Raw genomic sequence first — 25,371 nt, 5'->3', positions numbered from 1 at the left:
TGCGCCGAATTGCTTTCATAAACAGTGACCTTGATTCGTTTAGGCTGTGTCTTGTGGCTATTGAGGACAGTTGTTTTATGAGAGCTCGCTGTTTGCAGTTGGCGTCTCTTTTCAGCAGCTCCAGATCATCTGTCAGTTTAAGTTTTGTTGAAGTTGGATCCCTTGTGTTGATACCTGATGTTAGTTTAACTCTGCATTCCTGTAGAATGTGCTTGAATAGTCCTGTTAATTGTGAGATGGGGGTGATATCTTTAGGTGGTGCTTCCTTTAGTAGGACTCGTATCTGTAATGTAACTTCTTGGCCAATTGTATTGTCCTATTTCAGCCATTTTAGATTTTTTGTTGCCACACCAAAACTGGTAGGGGGAGCTGCTTCTAGTTTTATGGTGGTTGTGATTGAACTAATGTGGTGCAACCAGTGGTCACTGTCTAGGTGCTCTTCTAGGGAGAAGTCTTCAAGGTAATTAAAGAGACCCACCGTGCAAAGACGAAAATCTATGTAGGAGATGGACTTGCCCACAGTCATTCTCCAGCCGGGCGGGATATCATCACAGAAGTGACTGTTGATAAGCCTCAGACCTAAGGAGTCAAATTCATTTACGAAGAATTTTGCTGAGATATTCTGCCTAGTGGTTGGGGGAAGATTTTGCACTGGTAGTTTGTATTCGAGGTCCAGGCTGTTGACTGCGTCCGATCACTCCCCGAAGAGATTAATTAAATCACTGGATAGTATAATATTTGCAGAAAGATAATTTAATTCAAGATCAGTTTAAGTCGCCTTTTTCCTTGATCTGGAGGGATTAATATTGATTTTGATGATCAGAAGCGAGAGGGTTTTGCTGTACTGGGAGATATTTAAATGGATTGCTTTGACCCAAGGGACTTGGAATACAATTTCTTCCACTGTGTGTGAAACGTAGATGGAAAGGCTGCGCATTTGTCAGACATGCTACTGATTTTTATAGCCCTTTTTTGGAACTCAACAAAGCATATAAGAGGGACTGTTAATTGGGCCTAGGTCTCTTGTAACATTAGGAGGTCCAAGTCCTTCCAAAATATCAGGGGTTCGTTGTTGTCAAGTTTTTGTTGGATTCCTTGTATGTTCCTAAAACATACGGTGAGGTTCACCCTGTGCGGGTGTTGCCCATCTTGAGTTGTGATGGTTTGTCAGAGGGCGTTTCTGGTTTGAAGGGCGGTTGGGATCCAGCCCCAGGTGGGTCAGTTTTACTTGGTCCTGCTGAAGTCATGTTCTCCTTGTTGATTTTCGGTCCTAGTTAGCTGTTTGAGTGTGTGCGAGTTAGTGTGGTGGGAATGTTCGAGCTTTGGGATCCTTGAGCACTTTTTAAAATCTAAAAGGCCGGCTGATTGTGCTGGTGCAAAAAAGCTGTTAGATACAGAGGACAGCTTCGGTTGTGGCTTTTGTGGGTAATGCTCCAGCAAGTCCAGCAGTTCCTGTGGTTAGCCACATTCTTCGCAGCAAGGCAGTGGGATTGAGATTACTTGCTTGGGCGTTGGAAGAGGAGCAGTCTTCCTCAGGCTGTGCACTTGCTCTATTAGACGCATGTATGTGCTACTCAGTGAGGTTGTTGGACCATCTGCTAAGAGATCTAATGCTGATGCTGTGTCAGATGCTAAGTGAGTTGGAGCTGGTGTGGTGGTTTCTGCAGAATCTCGGGTAACAATCTTTATACCAGCAGCTGATGCATGATGTATCGATTATTGGAAGAAGTCCATAATCCAGGTTCTGGGAGCATGCAGGCGTTCTTCTGCTGTATCTCCTTTTGGGGAGGCTGAAACCTCTAGGGAGCTAGGGACTACTGGGTGATCTAGTCATCTCTCCTAAGCTAAGTCTGTGTCAGTCTGGATCTTCCGGTGCTTGAGATCCATTGAGCCTATGGTGTGCGTACTAGTCCTTCTGGGTCTAAGGATGGACTTCCCCACCATCTTCCCCCTTAGTCCAGCCAGTAGAAAGGAGTTCGAAATTGAGCACTTTGTAGAACCCCAACCCGTCTGGGCTCCCGCTGATTGCCCGGTACGACTAGTTGCTGCTGCTAATTATTGCTGCTAGTTGACCATGGAAAGCTGCAATTGCAGGTGGACAGTGGTCCTGCGCTGCTGACTACAGACAGCTGTGATTGCAGATGGATGATGGTCCTGCGCTGCTGCACTGCTAATATTTGAATGCGTTTCTCTACGCCTCTATACCTCTCTGGTGGTGAGCAGATTGTGGGTCGATACCACCCTGGTGTCTTAATCGCCTCATCTGCCTGTGCTCCTCTGGGGCGGGGGTAGTGGAATAGAGTTGTGACAGGAGTGTACGTGGGGGCCAAGTGAGCGAAGTAGATTCAAATGCACTGGTCACTGGTAAGCTGGTTGGCTGGAGTAGGGCAGCTGCAGGGGGGCCTGGTGTTCAGGATGTTCTAGCTGGAGTGCTTGCGGGGCTTATAGACCAAGGCCTCTGCCACCTACATTATCCTCTGGTGTCAAGGGCATGGGTCTTGTTTTCAGGCGGGGTTTGAGGTTTGAGGGGGATATTTTTGCGGCTCTTTGGGGCTCGATAGGGCACAGCACAACCTACAGCCCTTGGGGGTTCCACCCTTAGGTGCTCCTGCGTATGGAGATCACCCTGCATCTGGTGCCTTCAAGGTCAATGCTCCTACGGCCAACCTCTCCCCTGAACACCCTACCTGTGATGACAGTGAGGCGGGGCCTCTCAGATCAACCTGAACTGAGGATAGCAGTCCCAGGTGCTGTGTTGTGGGGTGTATGCTGAATGCTTCCTGTGAGTGGGCTCACCAGGCATTTACACAGGCTTGAACTAATTGGGTAGCCTCTGCGGATCGCCTGAGGTACTCTCTATACAGCTACTGAATGTCAACTACCGCACTCGCTCTGCTGGGCACCCGGAGCTGGACAGCAGGAGCCGCGGGTGCCGCTGGCAAGCTGCAGGAGACCGGGAGAGCAGGTTTCACATTGGGAGCCAGAGGGATGCCGGCTGCTCTCTTCGCTGACTTACTCTCGGTCGCTGACTGGCATGTGATGTCAGATGGAGAAGCATAACAGGCATGAGGGGCTAGGAACTGCCATCAAAGCACTGCATGCAAACTGTATAGTACAAGTTAGACAGTTACGTTTTTCCCAGTCTTTCTTTCTCTAATCTTGATAAAAAAGGCTTTGTTTTGGCTGAAATAAATCATTATTATTAAAGCCAGCACTAACCACAGTGTTACGCATCGAATCCTGAGTGTGTGCTTCTCCAGACCAAGTACTCTTAAATAAATGCCAACCAATATGGATCACATTGGAATCCTGCAACTTGTACTCACCTTTGTGCTATGTAACATCTTCAACACGCTGATTAATGCACTTATTATTCATAGATGGCATACAAAGTGCACACACCACAGATACATTTACTCCCCCTTTAATAGAGACACCTGAGTCTTGTTTGGTTTCTGCAGTGTTTAAGTTTTTATTAAAATACAGTTCAAGGCCAATTACTCCATTGGTCTCCATTTCTTTATTGTAAACTTTAAAACTTGTTTCTCAACATCACAGTATTCAAATATTAATATTCACACGGATGTACATATTCATTCTATTTACAGCCCATTCTCCTAGAGGCTTTGCTTGACCTTCGGGCTGTGCCAGCAGGCCACAACCAAGTTAGCCTGCTCTCCTTAATGTAACTGCCCTCCGGTTAACAGAGCCACAGGTAAATAATCTGCCACCACTTGTGGCACCCAACGGCTTCCAGGTTAGAGCTAGAGAATCCAGGGCCACCAGCAGGTCAACCCCAAATCTCCCACCAGCCCGGAGCCCATGATGATTTTTAAGACCTGTTCTGGGGTAAAAATGGCACTGACCAAAGGAGTCCCTGTGATACCTCTTGTCCAGGACCCCGCCACAGGACGAGGCGCTTACTGGCGGACTCGACCTCCCCCCCTGCACTCAAGAGCTTCCGAAATGGCCCCTAGCACTGTTTGTATGAAAAGTTCATTACCCGCCTCTGAGTGGTGCACTCCGTCCGTAGCGTACAGTTCCGGCCTAGACGTTTGTATTAGTTTATGCCTGATGGTACAAATGCTTGATTTCTGAAGTATTTCCGCCACTGACTGATTCAACCTTTTCACAGACTTATTCATCGCCTTTGGAGGTGCGCCCCATGCCCATACCTGCCTAGGAATGACTTCGGACCATAGCAAGATGGCATTTGGTAACATATTCCTGATAGCTGCCAGCGCAGTGAACAATGATTCTTTTACACCCCTCCTTCCCGCCGGGATCATGTTGTTGCCTCCACAATGCAACACTAGTACATCTGGGGTGGGCAAACCTCTGTTCATGGCTGCCCGCAGATCGTTGGGGGCGTCGGCTAAATGTTGCCCCCCTATCCCCACCCAATGGTGGCCCAACCCTTGGGCCTCCAGCGCCTTTCTTTCCAGCAAATTAGTGAAGACCAACCCCGCCCTGCGAATAAAGTAGTGGCCGCACCAACATATTTGGGGTCTTTTGGATGTGGTACCTAGAGCAAGATTTGAAATGAACAATGGTCAGCACTAACTGTGTACAATAAGGGAGACACGCTACGATACTCAAACTAGTTGCGGACGAATGTAGCGCTCGTAACACGCTGACTTCCAGCGCCCAAATCTCCTAATAGTTTCTTCTGGGAGCCCCAGGCCTGCCGCTGTAGTAGCCGCCCCAATGCGGAATGAATGGGATGTGAAGTCAGTTGAGTCTACGCCCAACCTTGTCAAAGCCAGCTTAACCACCCTTGTGAACTGAAATCTAGTGAGGGGAGAACCGTCCCTATGCAACAAAACTCTATCATCGCCCCCTTGCAGCCTCCTTTGCAAGAACTCCCCTGTCAGTCTAACCGGACAGTACGACACCCCCGTTACACTGCCTAATTGTAACCATGTCCCCTTACCCAAGGAGTCTGTCTTCGATCTCCATACCCTGACTCTCAGGACGTCCCCTGCCTCAATCAAGTCTTCACACCATAAGCCCCCTTCCTTATCCGCCTTAGAGGCCGGGAGCAATTCCGAGATCCTGAGTGCCCCACAAAAAGCTAGTACGTAAGCTACCCTAAATAGCTGGGTTTCGTAGGGGGAAAAACAAATCTTGGGGAGGGTCTCCATGATGTCTACCAGCCTGGTCACGTCTATTGGCCTTCTTAAATCCTTTGCCCCCGGGGCTAAACGTTCCCATCCCTTCACAGCTCTCCTCACTCTCTGGTCCTTTTTTGGATCTGCCACCCCCCTTAAGCCAGCATAGAATGCTAACGCCGACAGTTGCCTCTTCATCATTGCCACTGATTTCCCGCTATCCCTCTAATGCACTATGAAGCCTAATATGCTCAAGGGTGAGAATACCTCAACTAAGCCTGCCCCTTTTAAGTAGTCTTGATAAAACTGCCACGACCTCTCATACATACTCTTAGTCTTGGGGGCCAAGGATGCAGTTATCAACTCAGGGGCTGCGGGGCACCAAGCTTCCATAGCCCCGCTGGGAAGTCCGTCATCTCTCTGTCTGCTTGCGGCCAATGTGCGCGGAAGTCTGTCAACTTAAAACGGGACAAGGCGTCAGCGGCTTGGTTGTCTACCCCCGGAACATGTCTTGCAGTAAAATATACATTGCGACGCAGGCATTGCAACACTAGTTCTCTCAATAGAACAGCACCCGTGTGCAAGTTGCTCTCTGATTGTTTATCGCCATCACCACTGACATGCTGTTTGACCAGAAAACAATGTGTCTGTTTGCTAGCGTGTTCCCCCACAGATGCAATGCCACTACTATGGGAAACAGTTCCAAGAAAGTAACATTGCGTGTCAGACCCTGTCGTGTCCATTCCTCCGGCCAATACTGCATGCACCACTTGGGATGCCAAATTGCCCCGAAGCCTACGCTCCCTGCCTCATCTGTGAACAGTTCAAGGTCTGCATCGAAGAGCTCAGTTTCCGCCATATCACAGACCCATTAAAATTCTCTAGGAAGTCCCTCCAAATGCTCAAGTCATTCCTCACCTCGGCTGACAGCCTAACTCTATGGTGTTTTGCGCGGTGCCCTGACATCGCCCTTGCTATGCTCCTAGAGAATGCCCTGCCCATCGGGATGACTCTGAAGGCGAAGTTCAGTTGCCCTAACAAGACTTGCAGCTGATGTAATGTAACCTTCCTTGAGCTTAAACAGTCCTCAATAGCAGCCTTGAAGGCAGACACCTTTGACCTGGGTAGCCTACAAACCCCTTCTCTTTTGTCGATTTCAATGCCTAAGAATGTCAGGCAGGTAGTCGGCCCTTCTGTTTTTTCTGCTGCCAATGGCACCCCCAGGGCTTCAGCCAGGTGCTGGAAGCCCAGCAGGGCCTTCCTGCATGACTGTGAACCCTGAGGACCGAGGAATAGAAAATCGTCTAGGTAGTGTACCACTGCATGGGATTTATCAGTTGAAAGGAATTGCTCCACCGCCCATTCTAAAAACCTAGCAAAAGATTTGAATACTGCGCACGCGATTGAACAGCCCATAGGCATGCACAGGTCAATGAAGTAATCTCCTCTGAAGGTGAAACCCAAGAACTTAGTATCCTCCGGATGCACTGGCAGGAGCCTAAATGCAGCCTCGATATAGGATTTGGCCATTAAGGTGCCTTCACCCAGGGCCTGCAACTTTTCGATTGTGGTGTCAAATGTTGTATAACGGACCGTGCAAAGGTCTGGGTCAAGCTTGTCGTTGACCGATAGACCTGGGGGGCTCGACAAATTATGAATCAGGCACAATTTCCCTTTCTCTTTTTTAGGCACTAACCCCAGTGGGGAGCAGACCAAATCAAGTTTTGGAGGTTGTTTGAAGGGACCCGCCACCCTCCCCAAGGCAACTTCTTTCATTATCTTATTTTCTGCTGCTTTCATATTCTGCAGCACAGAGCTCTGGTTGCGCGGGGGGACACTGGTGGGGGTGGCTGAAGACGGGATACGAAAATCGGATATAAAAACATTGTGTAGGACCTGAGCCTCTTGCAGCTTGTCGTACTTGCTAAAGATGTGTGTCTGCACGTGCGTCTTAATGGGAGTTGGCAGATTTCTCGGATGGCTGGGGTGGCTTCCCTTTAGCTGCGGTTTGGACCGGCTGCTCTCTTGGTCATCCTGACTTCTTAAAGCACCTGACCTCTGGATGAGTCGGGCCCCCACAGTAGGAGCAGCAATGTTTGAACCTACACAGAGCCCCTCTGGTGCACTCATTTTTGTTATACAGCCAGCAGGCCTGTTTTTTATCTCCTGCCCCCTTGTCGTTCCGAAAGAACTGATTGTTTGAAGGGTAAGTAGCCTTGTTCGCAGGTGCAGAGGAATAAAACACTGCATGCCATACATTAATCTCCCGTTGGTCCCACGCTATGCCAGGATGCACTGCCTTCATTTGCCTAAACTTGGTGTCATATTGTAACCACCCTGTGCCTGGGAACTCAGAAGCCGCCCCATGTATCAAAGACATGTAACTTATTATCTGGGGGGCCAACGCGGGGTATCTCTCTACCATGATAGCAGCGTAAATGGCGAATCCTGTAATCCAATTCTTTATAGACCACTCAACATATACCTTCTTCTGCTTGTACTCGCCTTCCTTGCCTTCCCTAGTCTTACCAGGAACTACACCCGCATTGATGAGATCCAATACGTCAATATATTCCCCTCTTAGAATCTTTTCTTTAGTGTCTGCGGGCACGTGCCATGTGATCCTTGCAGATGGCGATAGAGTCTTGGATGAGGAACCATAGATCAACGGGCTGGAAGCCAACGACGGCTGCCCCGTCGGCACCGGCCCTCCCTGAATCTGATGAACTGCTGGCCCTGCCACATTTGCGCAGGAGTTTGGTGTTTGCCTCTGAGTGGACAAAGTAACTACATTTTAAACTGGACCCACAACCCCCGGTCCTACAATTCCTGGGTAAGCTGTGGAGAATACCATGGCAGGGCAGTTACTAATTGCCTGCCCGTGTGAAGTTGTTGCTGTTACACCAGGGGATTGCGTTACCCCCACAGACTGCACCCAGACTTGGGCTATTCCGCTACCAGGTTGTGCGACTACAGGAGGCAAGGATGTATGTGCGCAGGGCGCCACCGCATTAGCAGCAGGCGCCACGCTCAAGTGCGCAGTGTTAGACTGACTGTTGCTTCCCCCCGAATGAGGGATACTGTTCTCTTTCGTTGCGTTAGGAATCAAGTCTATTGTCTCGAGCACCTCCTTCTCACCTGAGGATGCTGGTTGGGACTCGGCTGCCCTGGGCCACTTTTCCTTCGACGCATCTATGAGCCTTTCTGGTGTGGGCCGTGCTCGTTTGCCTCGCCCTCTTTCCTCCTGGGCATCCGCTCTTGCTCCTTCTCTCATTGTCTTTAATGCCCAATCGACGCCTTGCTCCTTTGTGAATTCCCGCAGCTCTGTTAATGCGAGGTAGTCATCTCTTTTGGCTGTGGCCCCTTTGCCCTTCATTGGCCGTTTCGGCGGCATTCTGCACTTAAAGATAGAAATGTGTTAGCGCTACTTTGAAATGACACTATCCCTTCCGGATTACCCACTTGTTGTACCTGTCGGAAAAAGACTGTGTTTTCATTAGCCTTTGTAGACTCACTGAGCCCACCAATTATACCGATGCACAATGCTAGTAAACTCGGCCTTCGATGGATGTTCACCCGCCCTATTGCAGACTTGCCCTTGATTAATTACTCTTTACTGCCCCAAATGTTCATTTTATAATTGCGTTTCTAGGTGGCCAGCTTGGTTATTTATTTTTAGTAAGGACGTAAAATTATTAGTTCAAAAGCTCCTCGTTAACACGGGGCGTGCGAGCACCACGCGAGCTCCGTTCACACTCAATGCGCAGCGGACCCCTTTCAACTTTCGCGCTCCAGCTTTTTCTCTTCTCCAACGCTTTTAAAACCCCACAACTCGCCGCTCATCCCGCCGCGGTGTTCAACCAACTCTCATTCTAGATCCGCTCGCTACCGTACACTCACGCATAGTTCGCATAGAACATCTTCCCGCACTCATTCACACTGCGAGGCCCACTCACCTATGCCTGAAGTCGAATGGACTTCACGCACCCCGGTTCCGCCGTGACTTCTTTATGCGACGTCCGACTCCTCGGAGGTCAAGTGGACAAAGAGGGGGTCCTAACGTGAGGCGCGGGCTTTTAAGCTTCGCGCTCCAAACTACTTCCGGGTCCCTCCGACCCTATTGGTGACACGCTTCCTGTTTTCCCTTCGCTATCCCTTCCGGGTCGTGCGACCCGGAAGGAATTTCCCTACCTTTGTGGCCCTTTGGCTGCCACTAATGGCACCACGTCCCTTATGTGGGGTGGCGCCTTGCATTGTCTTTGTATGTGTGTGAGATGTGAAGTCTTCCAACATCCTACATTAGTATGAGAGGTGCTATAAAACATATGAAATACATGTAAGAGAAGTGCTGTGTAGAGGAGAGGGGCACTGTTGGAGAGTGATAGTGAGGGAATCTATGAAGGAGCGGGTCATGGGGAGCACCTAAACATATTGTCGCAAAGGGCGACACCAGTACTAAAGCTGGCCCAGCTGTGCCACTTTTTGTTTTGGAGGATGCTAAAGTCTCTTTAAAAAAATGCATTGTGTTCTCAGCTTCTCGGGTGTGCTTAACAGTGAAGGGGTGCACTTATGTTATATTTAAATTCATATTTCACGCTTGACAGCTTATTTTTTGTGTTCGCCATGAGAAAGTCTGTGGGTATGCCTGGCTATTCTTGTGCTTTAAAAGCGAATACAATTTAATTCCTAATGAAAACTGTGTTGTAGATGAGCAATTTTAGCCACTTTTTCTCAAATCACTTCTAGGGGGAATACCCCTAAACCCTCCTTGAGGTGGTCAGGATCACTTACTGCGCTCACTCGCTGCACACCATAAGGGGGCTGGTCCCCCAAAATTTGCCAGGGCTGCCTCGGGTTCACAGCCAGGCCCTGCTCCTAGGCAAGTTAACATTAGAAATTCCCTTTACACTGATTCACACTTCTCTCCAAATCAATTGTCTGACTTGCAATGTTTAGTTTTGCTCATGACCAGAATATAAAATTGGGGAAGTTTCCATGCGAATCCTCACACAACAGAGAACTCAGCACAAAATGTAAATATTTTGAATACACATTAGGTAGAACAACCGATGGAACACAATAAGTTGGTAAAACGATTGCTATAGATGCCAGTGCTCAACACCTATGACTGCAATTAAATGTATAAAAGAGCTAAATATAATTTCCTTTTTCACTTTTCCATAGTTGGCTGATATTAGCGATGAGAAAAATCCTTAATAATCCTCGATTCATAGTAAATCCTTTCTGAGGCCTCCTTGCACGTCATTTTTTAATGATTTTGAGGGTTTGTGCACAGTAGAGATGTTCTGTAGAGTGACAATAGGTACAGTTAAAACTCCCCCAGGCTTTATGCTGGTTTTCATATTTCTTGTGATTACGGCAGTTGCAGCCCAACTACTTTTTCCCATTCTTTCTTGACTTCAAAGTTCAAGGAATTATGCAATTCTCTTACAGTAAAATAAATCCTATTATTCAATAGCCTCTGCTCCCAGAAGCAAGACAATTCATTTTCTATGCATGGCAAATTGGTTTGTAGACTGTTGTGAAGGAAGCTTGTACTAGCCAAACAAGTACTGCACAGGTTTAGGAGATAGTTATTTACATCTCTACTTACAAAAAACAATCACCACTCAAGAGCCTCACCAAGCCTGTGTAGCTGCTGGTGATGTGTTCACAGCAATGGCGTATTCCTGTGAGCCATTGTGGGCTAACTGCTTGCACCTTAGCTGTACCCACACCTTCTCTTACCTCTTTTTTGTTTTTCTCAGTGGGAAGATCTTCAATTGCAGGTATTTCTTAAGAGTTATCTTTTTTTACGTGATGCGTTTACTTTAGGTTTGATATAGGAAACATCTGGCAAAAAAAATGGCAACCAGTCCTCTCTAGCCATGCACTGCAACCAACTACACAGTGACAAGTATTGTTGGGGATGCTCCACACAAAAAGTAATTTGTAGTATGAAATATTGATGTTGGATTCAACAACCCTTCAATTTTTTGGAATTGGTATTTACAAACAATTAGTTTCTTCACTCAGCTACAACATGCAATCCATATTTTGGAGTGCTGTTGGGTGTTCAGAAATATTTACTTATGTGGGCCTAAAAAATGAATACTGGTGTTAGAGAAAAATCCAATCTGTTGAACGGATTATTTCGGATTGCAATTAAGGTCAAGTGCTGCATATTTCTACCAGACCGCGGCTTCAAACTTTTATTGTACACATTGTTTTTGATCCAGTCACCTGTTGTCACACTGCTAACATATCATTAGTATTTACAAGTCGATGCTGATGAAGATAGAATGCCTTTTCTCCTTAGTCATTGCCACTTTTATTTTCTTCAAAATTATTTGAATAGAATGAAAAAAGACATCTGACAGTGTAGAGACAGGCCTCTTCACTGTCCAGCCAGGGAACCATTCCAAATAAACCCAACCAGCTGTGCCCTGAACTTATCAGAACCCATTATAACCTTTTCAAATCTAGGTAATCTATCGATAAATTGATCTATAACAATCTAAGTACTACTAGTGTATTTTGCCCGATGAGTGGTGTACTCTATTCTGTATCCACTGCACGCCTGTTGTACTTTTAAACATTGCACGAGGGCCATACATAGGGCTTTATATTAGTACATTCCTTTAGGGCTAGTAGGGGAATCTCGGCAGAAGCAGGCACACTTGGTCTGTTCTTCTGAAGTGCAGCAAAAGACAGAAGCTGCTACATCCTGAAGTTCCACTTGGAACAGCGAGTTACATATCACTCACATAGTCCAGCCTAGAAAGGAATATATATATATATTACCTACTGGCGGTCGCCAGTAGGTATATATAGTTAGGATTTTTTCCCTATGGCATTTCTGAAAATTCTATGTCTAATAACTTTAGCGTTTGTGGACGGAATCGGCTGAAATTTTCAGGAAAATGGCACATTTTGTTTCTGAGCAGCCCCTGAAAATTTGGGGGGGGGGTCGTCAAGGGGGGGCCGAGAAAAAAGGGGGGTCCCAAAACGCGTTTTTCCCATGTTAATTTCCATAGGGCGGTTGGACTCACTTTTAGCCCGAACGGCTGAATGGATTTTCACGAAACTTGGCAAAATTGTAGGGACTGTTAGCCCGATGTGCCTTTGCTAGGTCTCAATATATGTGCTTCAGTGGATTTTGAGAAATTACCGTTTAAATCAAGATATATATCTGTAACAGCGCTCCGGGCAGCGATCCGGTTAGCGAACTTTTCGCGTATCGGAACTTTGCGAAGCGAAGCTGATTGGCCCTTCGGTGTCTGTCAACATTCTAAACAGTCCGGAGCGGCCGCCATATTGTCTCTCGGTAGGATCGAGAGACAAGAGGAGGCCAAACCAAAGGAGGAAATGAAGGAAAGGGGCAAGGTAGACCCCTTCTGACCCCCTAGGATTGATGAGGGGATATTATAGAGCCACGCTGGGCCCAAAAAAAAAAAAAAAATCCGTTTTTTTCGCCGTAGAGACGCGTCTTGGTACGCGAACTGGGCAGCTAACCGGGAAGCTAACCGGCAGTGTAACGGGAGTCTGACGAGTAGCTGATTGGCTGTCAACATTGTAAACAGTTCGGAGCGGCCGCCATCTTGTCTCTCGGTAGGATCGAGAGACAAGAGGAGGCCAAAACAAAGGGGGAAATGAAGGAAAGGGGCAAGGTAGACCCCTTCTGACCCCCTAGGATTGATGAGGGGATATTATAGAGCCACGCTGGGCCCAAAAAAAAAATTCCGATTTTTTCGCCGTAGAGACGCGTCTTGGTACGCGAACCGGGCAGCTAACCGGCAGTGTAACGGGAGTCTGAGGAGAAGCTGATTGGCTGTTATCATTGTAAACAGTCTGGAGCGGCCGCCATCTTGTCTCTCTGTGGGATCGAGAGACAAGAGGTGGAAAAAAGGTGTAAATGAATGAAAGGGGTAAGGCAGACCCCTCCTGAACCCCTAGGATTGATGAGGGGGCTATTAAAGTTCCCTGGGGGGTGAAAACAAAAATGCGATTTTTCGCGGTAAAGGTGCTTCCTGGTACGTTAACCGGGCAGCTAACCGGCAGCGTAACGGGAGTCCGACATATTGTGTTTTTTGAACGTTTGTGATATGTGCACGTGTGGATTTTGTCTAATTAAAGTTAAAAAAATATATATATATCTTTAAGCGTGTTTTGGCGCGCTTACGTTTTGGGTTTGGTTTGCGCTGCAGAGACGATACGTCACGGTTATGCGATGCATCATGAGGCGTCTCACGGGCTACGTGATACGTCACTTAATAAAGAATATATTTTACAGCTATAGATATTAGCTTTTAAAAAACCAATGAAATTCACAGAAAAAACCATAGGTTATAGACCATATATAGTTAGGAATTTGCATTTACAAAACCTTGAAAATTCACTGAAAAAACCATAGGTTATAGACCATATATAGTTAGGGATTAGCATTTAAAAAACCTTATTTTATTTGCACAAAACCATTGAAATTCCATATATAGTTAGTTGCACTAACTATATATCGCGGACCCGCAATCCACTGCTAATAATGTCACATATTACATCATTCATGACATGGTCAGTGACATCACTGATGACATCACTGATGACATCTCAAATGACATCACTGATGACATCACTGATGACATCTCAAATGACATCACTGATGACATCACTGACATCTCATTTGACATTACTGATTACATCACTGATGATATCATTTATGTGATAATACATCTTCAGACTCTAATATAACCTTAGATACACTCAGTGTAAACAGGCACTCACAGACTGTCACACATCCATGGAGTTACCCACACACCTAGTCAGTCATGCAAAGAATCAATCACACCTCCATTTCCTCAACTATACAGTTATACACACCTTACTTATTCAAACATATACTAACACATATTTACTCTCTTATACAATCCTTGATACAAGTTCACAATGATTCATACAGCCACTCTCACATTCACTGGCTCTTATGTTCAGTTATTTATATATGTCAACTCTCACATGGAGTGTGTTTTACATATGTACTTACTTTGACATGTTGAACTGAGATATCCATTCACTCACCAATACACTCATGCATGCAGTCAACCGCCCATACAGCTGTTTCCACATGCACTTTTGAAACCATACATCTAGTGAATCAACTGCTCACACATCTATGCACAGAGTCATACACCTCCCAGCCACCCACACACACACTCAGTCTCCCATACAAATACTTGGGCAACCAATCAATAACCCATATAGTTACTCATATAGCTACTTATCAACACATGCAACAGTTTACAGAACAACAGACATAATAATGCACAAATTAAGACAGTTTAGTCACTAACCCATGCACTCAGTGAGACACATTTAATCACTCACTCATACAGTCAGTCATGCACCTACTAAATCCTTCATCCAGACACTTATACATCCACTCATTCTTCAATATGTAAGACATATTTTAACTTTACAGAAACATACAGTCACTGGATGTTGTCATCAGTGATGTCATCAGTGATGTCATTTGAGATGTCATCAGTGATGTCATCAGTGATGTCACTGACCATGTCATGAATGATGTAATATGTGACATTATTAGCAGTGGATTGCGGGTCCGCGATATATAGTTAGTGCAACTAACTATATATGGAATTTCAATGGTTTTGTGCAAATAAAATAAGGTTTTTTAAATGCTAATCCCTAACTATATATGGTCTATAACCTATGGTTTTTTCAGTGAATTTTCAAGGTTTTGTAAATGCAAATTCCTAACTATATATGGTCTATAACCTATGGTTTTTTCTGTGAATATATATATAGCCAAGATAGTCTGGTTGGATAGAAGAAGATAAGACATTTAACTTCCTTCCTTCGGAAGTCCCAGATGAAAGAATTCCATGAAAAATTACCTTCAAAGTGGTCAACTGAGTGAGTTGGAATTCAGTTCTAATCCCAAGATTTCTTACTTTATCAACCTGCGATGGGGAAAGGGTGAGTTCTTTTGGTCAATTCCTATATTCCCTCTGATTAGAGTGAGCTAGATCGTTATCTCTTTTAATTTAGAGCTAGCTTCAAATAGAGAAAATATAAATCCGAACACACCCACTGCAAGACACCTGCAGACATTAAAGGGAATTCATGCACTGGGAGAACATATTATTAGAATGGATCACACTTTCTGACTGAAAAGGTGAGTTTATGGACTATTAAGGCATCTGTTTGAGTTTTTGAGTCAGGGATGCTAACTTACACACAGCGATAGGCTATTCCATCCGTAGTGCTTCTTGGCATGACTATGTTATATTTTATTAGAAATTTCATTTATACGGCAATATTGATAGCGACTTGAATATTGAAATCGATGCAAATCGTGCTATGCAAAAGGACTGGTACTGAACTGTGAGAGAATGTGCTTTGTCCTTTTTAGGGAATTGCAGTTTTGAAGGTTGAAGAGGGAATTCGTCAGAAAATATATTAATAGTGCTTTTGTCCTGGATCTGACAAATCGCATTGGTTGATGAGCTGACAGTACACAATGTTCTCTGTCACAATACTGCGTTTCTCCATTTGTCATTTAGGCACCTGTTTCGTTATTTGGTGAACATATTATAGCAAACAAATGTGTGTCGTGGCAGCCATCCACCACACTCTTTCTTCTGCACTGGTCTGTAACTTTAGAAAACCTAGTACCAGGTATCAAATTGTGGTTATCAACGAAAGCATTTGCTTTAAAAATCCCTCTTTTGAGACTCACCTATTTTCTCATCCAGTGATGTTATCCCATTACAAGATATCACATTAGCAATTTGTCAGCCTGATGATCAAACCTATTTTCCGGTCGCAGGCACAGCAATTCACAAAATAGGTGCATTTGCGACTGCGAAAATAGGTTGTATCTATGTATTATTCCCATTTTAGGAGCCAGTAAGCCTTTCACTGAGAAGTATCATTGTTTTTCTCAAAACATTGAACAATTACAGACTACTGAGATGTTGTGGTAATCTATTTCCAACAAGGAAGAGCAAGAAATCCACATGGAACCCATTCCCTTAGTGAATGAAAAAGAAAGATTGGTGAGTACACAGGGATCCAGAAGACCAATGCCAGCTCTCAAACAAAACATTTTCTAAAAAAAAATAAACGTTTTTTTAAACACAGCCCCTTTGAAAATAGGCTACAATTATATAATACGTTTACTTTGTTTAAATGTGATAATAGACATGGTGGAGTGCTGACCTCAGACTCCAGTAGGTCACCATCCCGGTGAAGGGATCCAATCAGAGAAGGTCACAATTTGAGACCTACCTCATTAACCCCTTGAGTGCACTCCCTCCTCAGTGCATCTGTCACCTATTGCCAACACTGGGGAGGCATATAAAAGCCCATCTGGTGCAGAGCACCAGAGGGATTCCTTTCTTACATTTTAAAATTGGGCTGCTTAGGAAGAGTTTCCCAAGCAGCCTGAGTCTTTTTTGCCTTTAGTGTAATGGCAATCCACACGCAGGGTAGACTGGCATCATTTCACTAAAGTGAAAATAAAACGTGGTAAAGAGCTCATTTTACTTTCACTGCATCAGTGCTCTGGGATATATCTCAGTCCCCACACACTGATTGGGGTGGGAAGGGTATCGTTGGAAAGGAGAGAATCTCCCCTTTTTAATGACATCCTTGCCCAGTGGATCCTTGCTAGAGGATTGCCACAGGAGAGTGATCCCCATGCAGGGATCCATCCACTAGACACCAGGGGCCTCATTTATGAAAAGTCAATCAATCAATCAATCAATGGCATTTGTAAAGCGCGCTACATACCCGTAGGGTCTCAAGGCGCTGGGGGGGGGGGGTGCCGCTACTGCTCGAACAGCCAGGTCTTCAGCTTCTTCCTGAAGGAGAGGTGGTCTTGGGTCAGGCGCAGGTCGGGAGGGAGGGAGTTCCAGGTCCTGGCGGCCAGGTAGGAGAAGGACCTTCCTCCTGTCGTCGCTCTTCGGATGCGGGGGACGGCGGCGAGGGCGTGGTTGGCTGATCGGAGGTGGCGTTTGGGAGCGTAGAAGTTGAGTCGGCTGTTGAGGTAGCTCGGGCCTTGGTCGTGTAGGGCTTTGTGTGCGTGGGTGAGGAGGCGGAAGGTGATTCTTTTGTTGACGGGGAGCCAGTGAAGGTCTCTCAGATGTCCGGAGATGTGGCTGGTTCGTGGGATGTCGAGGATGAGTCTGGCTGAGGCGTTCTGGATCCGCTGGAGTCTCTTCTGGAGCTTGGCGGTGGTACCGGCGTAGAGGGCGTTGCCGTAGTCCAGTCGGCTGGTGACGAGGGCCTGGGTGACGGTCTTCCTGGTCTCGGTGGGGATCCACCAGAAGATCTTCCGTAGCATGCGTAGGATGTTGAAGCACGCTGAGGAGACGTTGTTGACTTGCCTGGTCATGGTGAGGGAGGAGTCCAGGATGAAGCCCAGGTTGCGTGCGTGGTCTGTCGGTTTGGGTGCGGTGCCCAGGGCGGGAGGCCACCAGGAGTCATCCCAGGCGGAGGGCGAGGAGCCCAGGATGAGGACCTCCGTCTTGTCCGAGTTCAGTTTCAGGCGGCTGGTCGTCATCCACTCGGCCACCTCTTTCATCCCTTCGTGCAGGTTGGCTCTGGCGGCGGCGGGGTCGTTGGTCAGGGAGAGGATCAGCTGGGTGTCGTCGGCGTAGGAGATTATGCTGAGGTTGTGTTTGCGTACGATGGCCGCGAGGGGGCTCATGTAGACGTTGAAGAGGGTGGGGCTCAGAGATGATCCTTGAGGGACGCCGCAGGTGACTTCGGAGGCCTCTGACTTGAACGGTGGTAGGCGGACTCTCTGTGTTCTTCCGCCGAGGAAGGAGATGATCCATTCCAGCGCCTTGTCCTGGATTCCGATGTTGCTGAGGCGCCGTACTAGGGTGCGGTGGCAGACCGTGTCGAATGCCGCGGAGAGGTCTAGGAGGATGAGGGCCACTGTTTCTCCATTGTCCATCAGGGCTCGGATGTCATCGGTGGCGGCGATGAGGGCGGTCTCGGTGCTGTGATTGGCTCGGAAGCCGGACTGTGAGGGGTCGAGGGATCCGTTCGTCTCGAGGAAGGCGGCCATCTGCTTGTTGACGGTCTTCTCGATGACTTTAGCTGGAAACGGGAGGAGCGAGATGGGGCGGTAGTTCTTGAGGTCGGTGGGGTCTGCTGTTGGTTTCTTGAGTAGAGCGCTGAGTTCGGCGTGTTTCCAGCTCTCGGGGAAGATGGTGGTGTCGAAGGATGTGTTGATGATGTCTCGCAAGTGGGGTGCGATGACAGCGTCGGCCTTGTTGAAGACGTGGTGAGGGCAGGGGTCGGTCGGAGATCCGGAGTGGATGGAGTTCATCGTGCGGATGGTGTCTTCGGTGCTGATCGGGGTCCAGGCGTGGAGGGTGGTGGTGGGGGGTGGTTGTTCGGTCATGGTGTGCGTTGGTTGGTTGTTGAAGCTGTTGTGTATGTCCGTGATCTTGTTGTGGAAGTATGAGGCGAGGGAGTTGCAGAGGTCTTGCGATGGGGTGATGTCGTTGTTTCCTGCGCTGGGGTTGGAGAGCTCTTTCACGATGTTGAAGAGTTCCTTGCAGTTGTGTGCGTTGTTGTCCAACCGGTCCTTGAAAGCTGTTTTCTTGGCGGCGCGGATCAGCTGGTGGTGTTTTCGGGTGGCAAGTTTGAAGGAGGTCCTGTTGTCCGGTGTCGGTTCCCTTTTCCAGACTTTCTCGAGGGCTCGGCAGTTCTTCTTGGAGCTCTTGAGTTCGTCGGTGAACCATGGGGCCTTCTTGCTGCCGGGTCTGCTAGGCGGGGTCTTCAGTGGGGCGAGTTCGTCCGCGCAGTTGCTTATCCACTTCGTGAGGTTGTCGGCGGCCTGGCTGGGGTTCGCTGAGCTGGCAGGAGGGTGCAGGCTCAGGGAGGTGGCGAGCTGGTCTGCTGTGATCTTGTTCCAGCTTCTGCGGGCGGCCTGTTGCTGGTGTTGGTGGGTCGTCGTTCTCTTGAAGGTGAAGTGGACGCAGCTGTGGTCCGTCCATTGAAGCTCTGTGGCGTGGCTGAAGTCGATGTCTGTGCTGGAGGAGAAGACTGCGTCGAGTGTGTGTCCGGCGAGGTGGGTGGGGGTGGACACCAGTTGCTTGAGTCCGAGGTTGGCGAGGTTGTCGAGCAGGGTGCTGGTGTTGCGGTCGTTGTTGTTCTCCAGATGGAAGTTGAGGTCTCCCAGGAGGATGTAGTCAGCGGAGGGGAGGGCATGCGGGCTGACGAAGTCGGCGATGTCTTCGCTGAATTGAGTGCGTGGTCCCGGAGGTCGGTAGATCAGTGTGCCTCTGAGGGTGGTGTTCGGGTTGGTGTGGATCTGGAAGTGCAGGTGTTCGGCGCTGGTCAGGGTGTTGTCGGTGCTGGTCGTGAGACGGATGGTGTTCCTGTGGATGATGGCGATGCCTCCTCCCATCTGGTTGGCGTTTCGGTCCCTCCGGACGATCTTGAAGCCCTCTGGGATAGCGATGGCGATGTCGGGAGCTGAAGAGGCGTTCATCCAGGTCTCCGTGAGGAAGGCGACGTCAGGGGCTGTGGTGTCTAGAAGGTTCCAGAGTTCGATGGCGTGTCTGTGGATGGATCGGGTGTTGAGCAGGATGCACTTGAGGTGGGTGCTGCTGGTGTTCGACTTGGCGGGTGCTGGAGTGAGGCAGGTCCGGATGCAGGAGAACTTGCAGGTGTGGCAGCTGAACGGTCCGTGGGTGCGTCGTGGTGCGGCTTGGTGGCATTCTGGGGGTCGGCCGGTGTTGAGTGCGGTGAGGGTGGCGGCGGAGTAAGTCAGGCGGGAAGGTCGGGGTCTACGTGGGCCAGGGGTCCTGGCGCTGGTCGCGATCCGGTCGCGGACGGGCGCAGACGGGCTTACCTTTGGCGCGCCTTCGGCGCACAATCGGCGCGCCCGCTGCGCGTGACCGCTGCGCGTTCGCACGGTCGCCATTTAAGGCGAAGTGCGCGGGTGGGCGGAGCAGCTGGGAGGCGGGAGCGGGGAGGGCACAGAAGAAAAAAGGGGCGGGGCTAACGGCGGTGGCGGGAAGCGGGAGCGGGGAGGGAGAGCGGAGGGCGGCGAGGTAGGCGGGCAATCAGGAAGGAAACAAGCACCAATACCAAGAGGAGGGCAAAGCACAAGGAAAACGGCAAATTAAGATACAGGTCAAAACGGGGGAAAAAAGAATTACCAGCGATCAAAAAACGGCACACACAGCAATCAGGCACAAATTACAGTCAAAAACCGGAAAAAGAATTAACAGCGATCAAAACGGCACACACAGCAATCAAGCACAAATTACAGTCAAAAAACCGGCAAAAACCAAGGGGAGCGCTCAGGCGGCAGCGGGGCCGGCGCTGAGTCAGAGCAGGCACAGGGGCACACGCAGCAGCTGGTGGCCGTGCGGCGCGGGGGTGTCCCACAAGTGGGTCACACTCACCTGCGTCGCACGGTCGCCATTTAAGGCCAAGTGCGCGGGTGGGCGGAGCAGCTGGGAGGCGGGAGCGGGGAGGGCACAGAAGAAAAAAGGGGCGGGGCTAACGGCGGTGGCGGGAAGCGGGAGCGGGGAGGGAGAGCGGAGGGCGGCGAGGTAGGCGGGCAATCAGGAAGGAAACAAGCACCAATACCAAAGAGGAGGGCAAAGCACAAGGAAAACGGCAAATTAAGATACAGGTCAAAACGGGGGAAAAAAGAATTACCAGCGATCAAAAAACGGCACACACAGCAATCAGGCACAAATTACAGTCAAAAACCGGAAAAAGAATTAACAGCGATCAAAACGGCACACACAGCAATCAAGCACAAATTACAGTCAAAAAACCGGCAAAAACCAAGGGGAGCGCTCAGGCGGCAGCGAGGCCGGCGCTGAGTCAGAGCAGGCACAGGGGCACATGCAGCAGCTGGTGGCCGTGCGGCACGGGGGTGTCCCACAAGTGGTTTGGTTTGGTTTGGTTGGTTTAAGAATGCTTTATTAAAGAAAATGTGACGCATCGCTGCGTGAAAACAGTGATGCGTCACTTTTCACTGCGCTCTCCTTGCGACATTCCTGATGCGTCATATTTAATGTATGACGCATCATGTCGCAAGGAGTTACAGATACGTCAGTATTTCTGACGTATCTGTAAGCGCAAAAGTGACGCATTGCTGGAGTGTGTCACAAAAGTGACGCAACTCCAGCAATGCGTCCTTTCACATGGGGAAAGCCCCATGTGAACGGGCTTGTGTCAGTCTTACACCTGCTGTGAGGCAGGCGCAAGATTTTGACGCAACAGCGTCCTAAAAGTGACGCAGTGAAATCTCATAGATTTCACTGCGTCACTATTACGAGGCTTTTTGCGGGGGAACGCCCCCTCTGCATACATTATACCTGAAGCAGGTATAATGTGGCGCAGGGGTTTACAAAGTGACGCATCTACCTAGATGCGTCACTTTTTAAATATGGCGCAACGAGGCGCATTTTTTACACAACTGGTGCGTCACAAAAAGTGACGCACCGGCGGCACAAAACTGACGCAAGGCCTTCATAAATAAGGCCCCTGCGAAGGAGGAGTGGCGCCTTAGGCAATGGCTTGCACTCCCACAGCACATTTGTTGACTACAGTCTGTCTGGCCCCCCGGGAGGGGAATTGGGTAATTACCCCATATCTGCCACCAAAGGAGGGGGGGGGGCGGCGGCTAGACACCAGTGCTTAATTTAAAAAAAAAAGAGGGGTGGGGCTGATCATTATGGACATGACCAATGCCCCCACACCCCCCAACAAAATGTACTGGCAGTCTTTCTTCCCCCGACCCCCAGGCGGGGCAGATGGGCATGATTACCCCCAATCTGCCCACTGGGGGGGGGCAAAAAGTTCACTAGACAGCAGGGGAAAATGAGAAGAAATATATGACGGGCAGCCCCCACCCTCACATAAAATACGAGGACATTCTTACTGTCCCCTCCCCCCCCCCCGGGTGTATGGGGGTGATTACGCCCAATCTACCATCCAGGGGCAGAAAGCCCACTAAACACCAAGGCTTAATAAACAAAAAATATATATGGGTGTGAACAGCCCATCATCACCATGCCGACATCGCCCAGTAAAATATGCTGGCAGTCTTTTTGGCACCAAGAGGGGTGGATGGGGTGATTACCCCAATCAGTCCCAAAAGGTAGCAAAAAGGCCACTAAACACCTGAGACATTGTTTAAAAAAGGGGGGGGCTGCTTACCATGGGCATGAAAATGGGTTACTGGTTGACTGGGGTGTGAGCCCTGGTCAAGCAGCAATCACAATCCTAGTCAGAGTAAGGCACAAGCAAACCCCAAGTTTACCCTTGTTCATACTCCGGTATCTTAGCACAGAGCAGCCAGCTTAACTTGAAGTCAATGTGTAAAGTATTTGTGCAACACTTCGATCAGTAAAACAGTAAAAACACCACACAAAAACATCCCACACCAGTTTTAGGAAAACAGTGCAATCATTTTTTTTTTTTTGGTTTAAGAATGCTTTATTAAAGAAAATTCAAAGACAATACAAATATGAAATGCGTTGTAAGTAATACAAATCAGTATTTGCATATAAAGAATATAACAACCACTTATAACAGATAACAGAATATAAACAGGTAAACCTGAACCACAATGCTGGAATTATAGATAAGTAATACAAGAAAAAACAAACCAGCAAATTTTCAAGTAGACGAAGAAAAGAGAAGATATTGAGAAATGATAAAGAGCATACAATTAACAATATGTGGCAATCACACTAATAGCTTAGTATAATTGTTAATGAATAAATAAAGACCAACATGACAAAAATCTACTTAGGGAAACCGCAGATATTGGTTTTCAAACTTCAACGGTTAAGTAGCTCCAAAAAGTACAACGCACCAACAAGCGATATCTGATTGTGCCGGATCGGGCCAAAGTCATACGTTCAGGCTGACCATGATGGACCGCAGGCCAGATGCAGGGAAATGGTTAGGCCTGCTGTGCAAAGTATCTTAAATCTTGGTTTTTGGCGTATTGCGTGGTTCCATGGTGAAGAAGCGTTGTGGAGTAGAAGTGATGCGTCAGTTCTGAGATGTGGCAAGGCTGAGGTGTGAGGTCTTGTTGCGTAATCATTGAGGCTCACGTCAATAGGGCTTGCAATTCGAAGTCCAGGCACCGAGGATGAGGCATGTAGCTGGCGATGCATCGGTTCCCAAGAGCTGTAAGGCTGCAATGCAGAGACTAGAGTAGTTGTCAATCTGCAACAACCTGGGTTGGATATGCACAGCGCCAGCATTGGCAATGCATTGGTTCTGCTCGAGGATGTGCCGCTCAGCTGAGGAGATGCGTCTTTCGGCTTGAGCATGCACCACTCAGCAGAAAAGATGCATCAATTATGCTGGTAAGCACCTTAGGACCACTCAAAAGTGTCCACAACTTTGGTGGCACCACTTGGCAGGGTAGATTTATAGATGGCAGAGTCCAGATGCAGATGCAAGGTTATTGGAACCTTGATATGTCCCAGAGGCTTCAGATCAGATGGCCCGGCAACTAGCCCTTGGAGTCCCTCTGGGTTCTGGTTTCAAGAGATGCAGATCCAGTTCTTCGATATTTCACCGCCACAATGGCGTCTTGGCTTCCTCGACCATTACGTTTTTGCCAAAAGAGAAATCAACATACTTAAACCAATTTATAGAACTCAGATGTTATGCTTCTACACACAGTGAGTTATTCGTGTAGTTTGAGTCCGGCACTGGGTGGTGTATGTCTTCTGATTACGATAATGTTCATTTTCTTTCACTTGGTGGTTTTCTTTGCACTTCTTTTCTTTTCATTTCTTCTTTAAGTCTTTTCAGAACGCGCTCACTTTTTGAGTTTAGCACACAGTGATGTATGTTTTGAGCACATTCTACTCTTTTTTGCGCACGGAACACAGCAGCATTCACTTCTGTAGATGGGGGTCCTCTACTATTTTTTCATGGGCTCTCTTTTTGGTTTTAGTTACGCCTGACAAAGGGCATTCTTGCCCGAAATGCATTGGGACACTAGCAGTATAAATACCCAGGATGAACAGCACATTTCATGTGCCAATGAAAGACACCTGGGTGGGCATTTCTCGTGCATTGGAAGTTTGGAATTCTACTGTTTTTCACTGAAAGTGTACATCTGTGAATTATGGAATACATTTGGACAAAACAAGGATTGCCTGGTCGAACTTGTGCATTATTGTGAATAGCCATGTCTTGCAAAATCTGCATCACAGTGCAGCTTGTATCTGGTGTATAACCATGCACTAGTTTTTTCTTTAAAAAGTTTATTTTGCCAGGACAAAATGGCTTGTTAAACTGCACACACAGGTTCTGAAATGGAAGACCAGAGACATTTTTAAAGGGCTAGTTACATGGGTGGCACAACCCGTGCTGGGGACCCATCAGTAGCATTATTTAATTTACAGGCCATGGGCACATGTATTACGCTTTAATAGGGACTGTTAAGTAAATTAAATATGGCAATTGGGCATAAGCCAGTTCTTCCATACTTCCAGTTCTTCCGCACTTTAGTGCTGGTTAGCAGTGGTAACATGCAGAGTCCTAAGGCAAACACAAAATAATTCAAGAAAAAGGGGAGAAGGGAGGCGGAATGTTTTTGGGTGATCCTGCGGAGAGAGTCAGTTCCAACACTCCCAATCTCCATAAAAAATGTTGAAAGTGTTTCTGCACCTCCGGTGAGCAGATTGGGATGATTACCCCGACCTGCCCCCTCAGAAAGCCCACTAGACAACGGGGATATGAAAAAAATATAGACAGGGATGGGGCTACGCACCATGGGCATGGCAATACCTCACATCTAAAACAAATGTGCTGACTGTCTTTCTGCTGCCTGGTGGGTAGAAGGGAATGATTATCCAATCTATCTCAATGGGGGGAAGAAAGTTCACTAGTCTCCAGGGACTGAATTAATGAAGTATTTGTTTAGGCTGTGGATGGCCCCCTACACATAGGTCAGTGCCCTCCCACACTCTGCGTCCCCATTTAGACTTTCTGCCCCTAGAGGGGCAGATAGGGGTACTTGCCCGCAATCTGCCCCTCAGGGATGCAAAAAGTCCACTGAACACCAGGGATTTCAAAACAGCACCAAAACAAACAAAAGGAGGCACCAAGCCATATCCCTGCCCCAGAGGGGGCAATAGTGTCTTTCTGCTTCCTGGGGGCAGATAGGTTTGTCCTAATAGGGGAGGTTGCCCCACATAAGGGTTTTTGCCTTTGGGCAAAAGAA

Source organism: Lissotriton vulgaris, chromosome 1_1, assembly GCF_964263255.1.
Source record: "Lissotriton vulgaris chromosome 1_1, aLisVul1.2, whole genome shotgun sequence".
Classification (NCBI taxonomy): Eukaryota; Metazoa; Chordata; class Amphibia; order Caudata; family Salamandridae; genus Lissotriton; species Lissotriton vulgaris.
Note: the sequence above shows the minus strand (reverse complement) of the source record.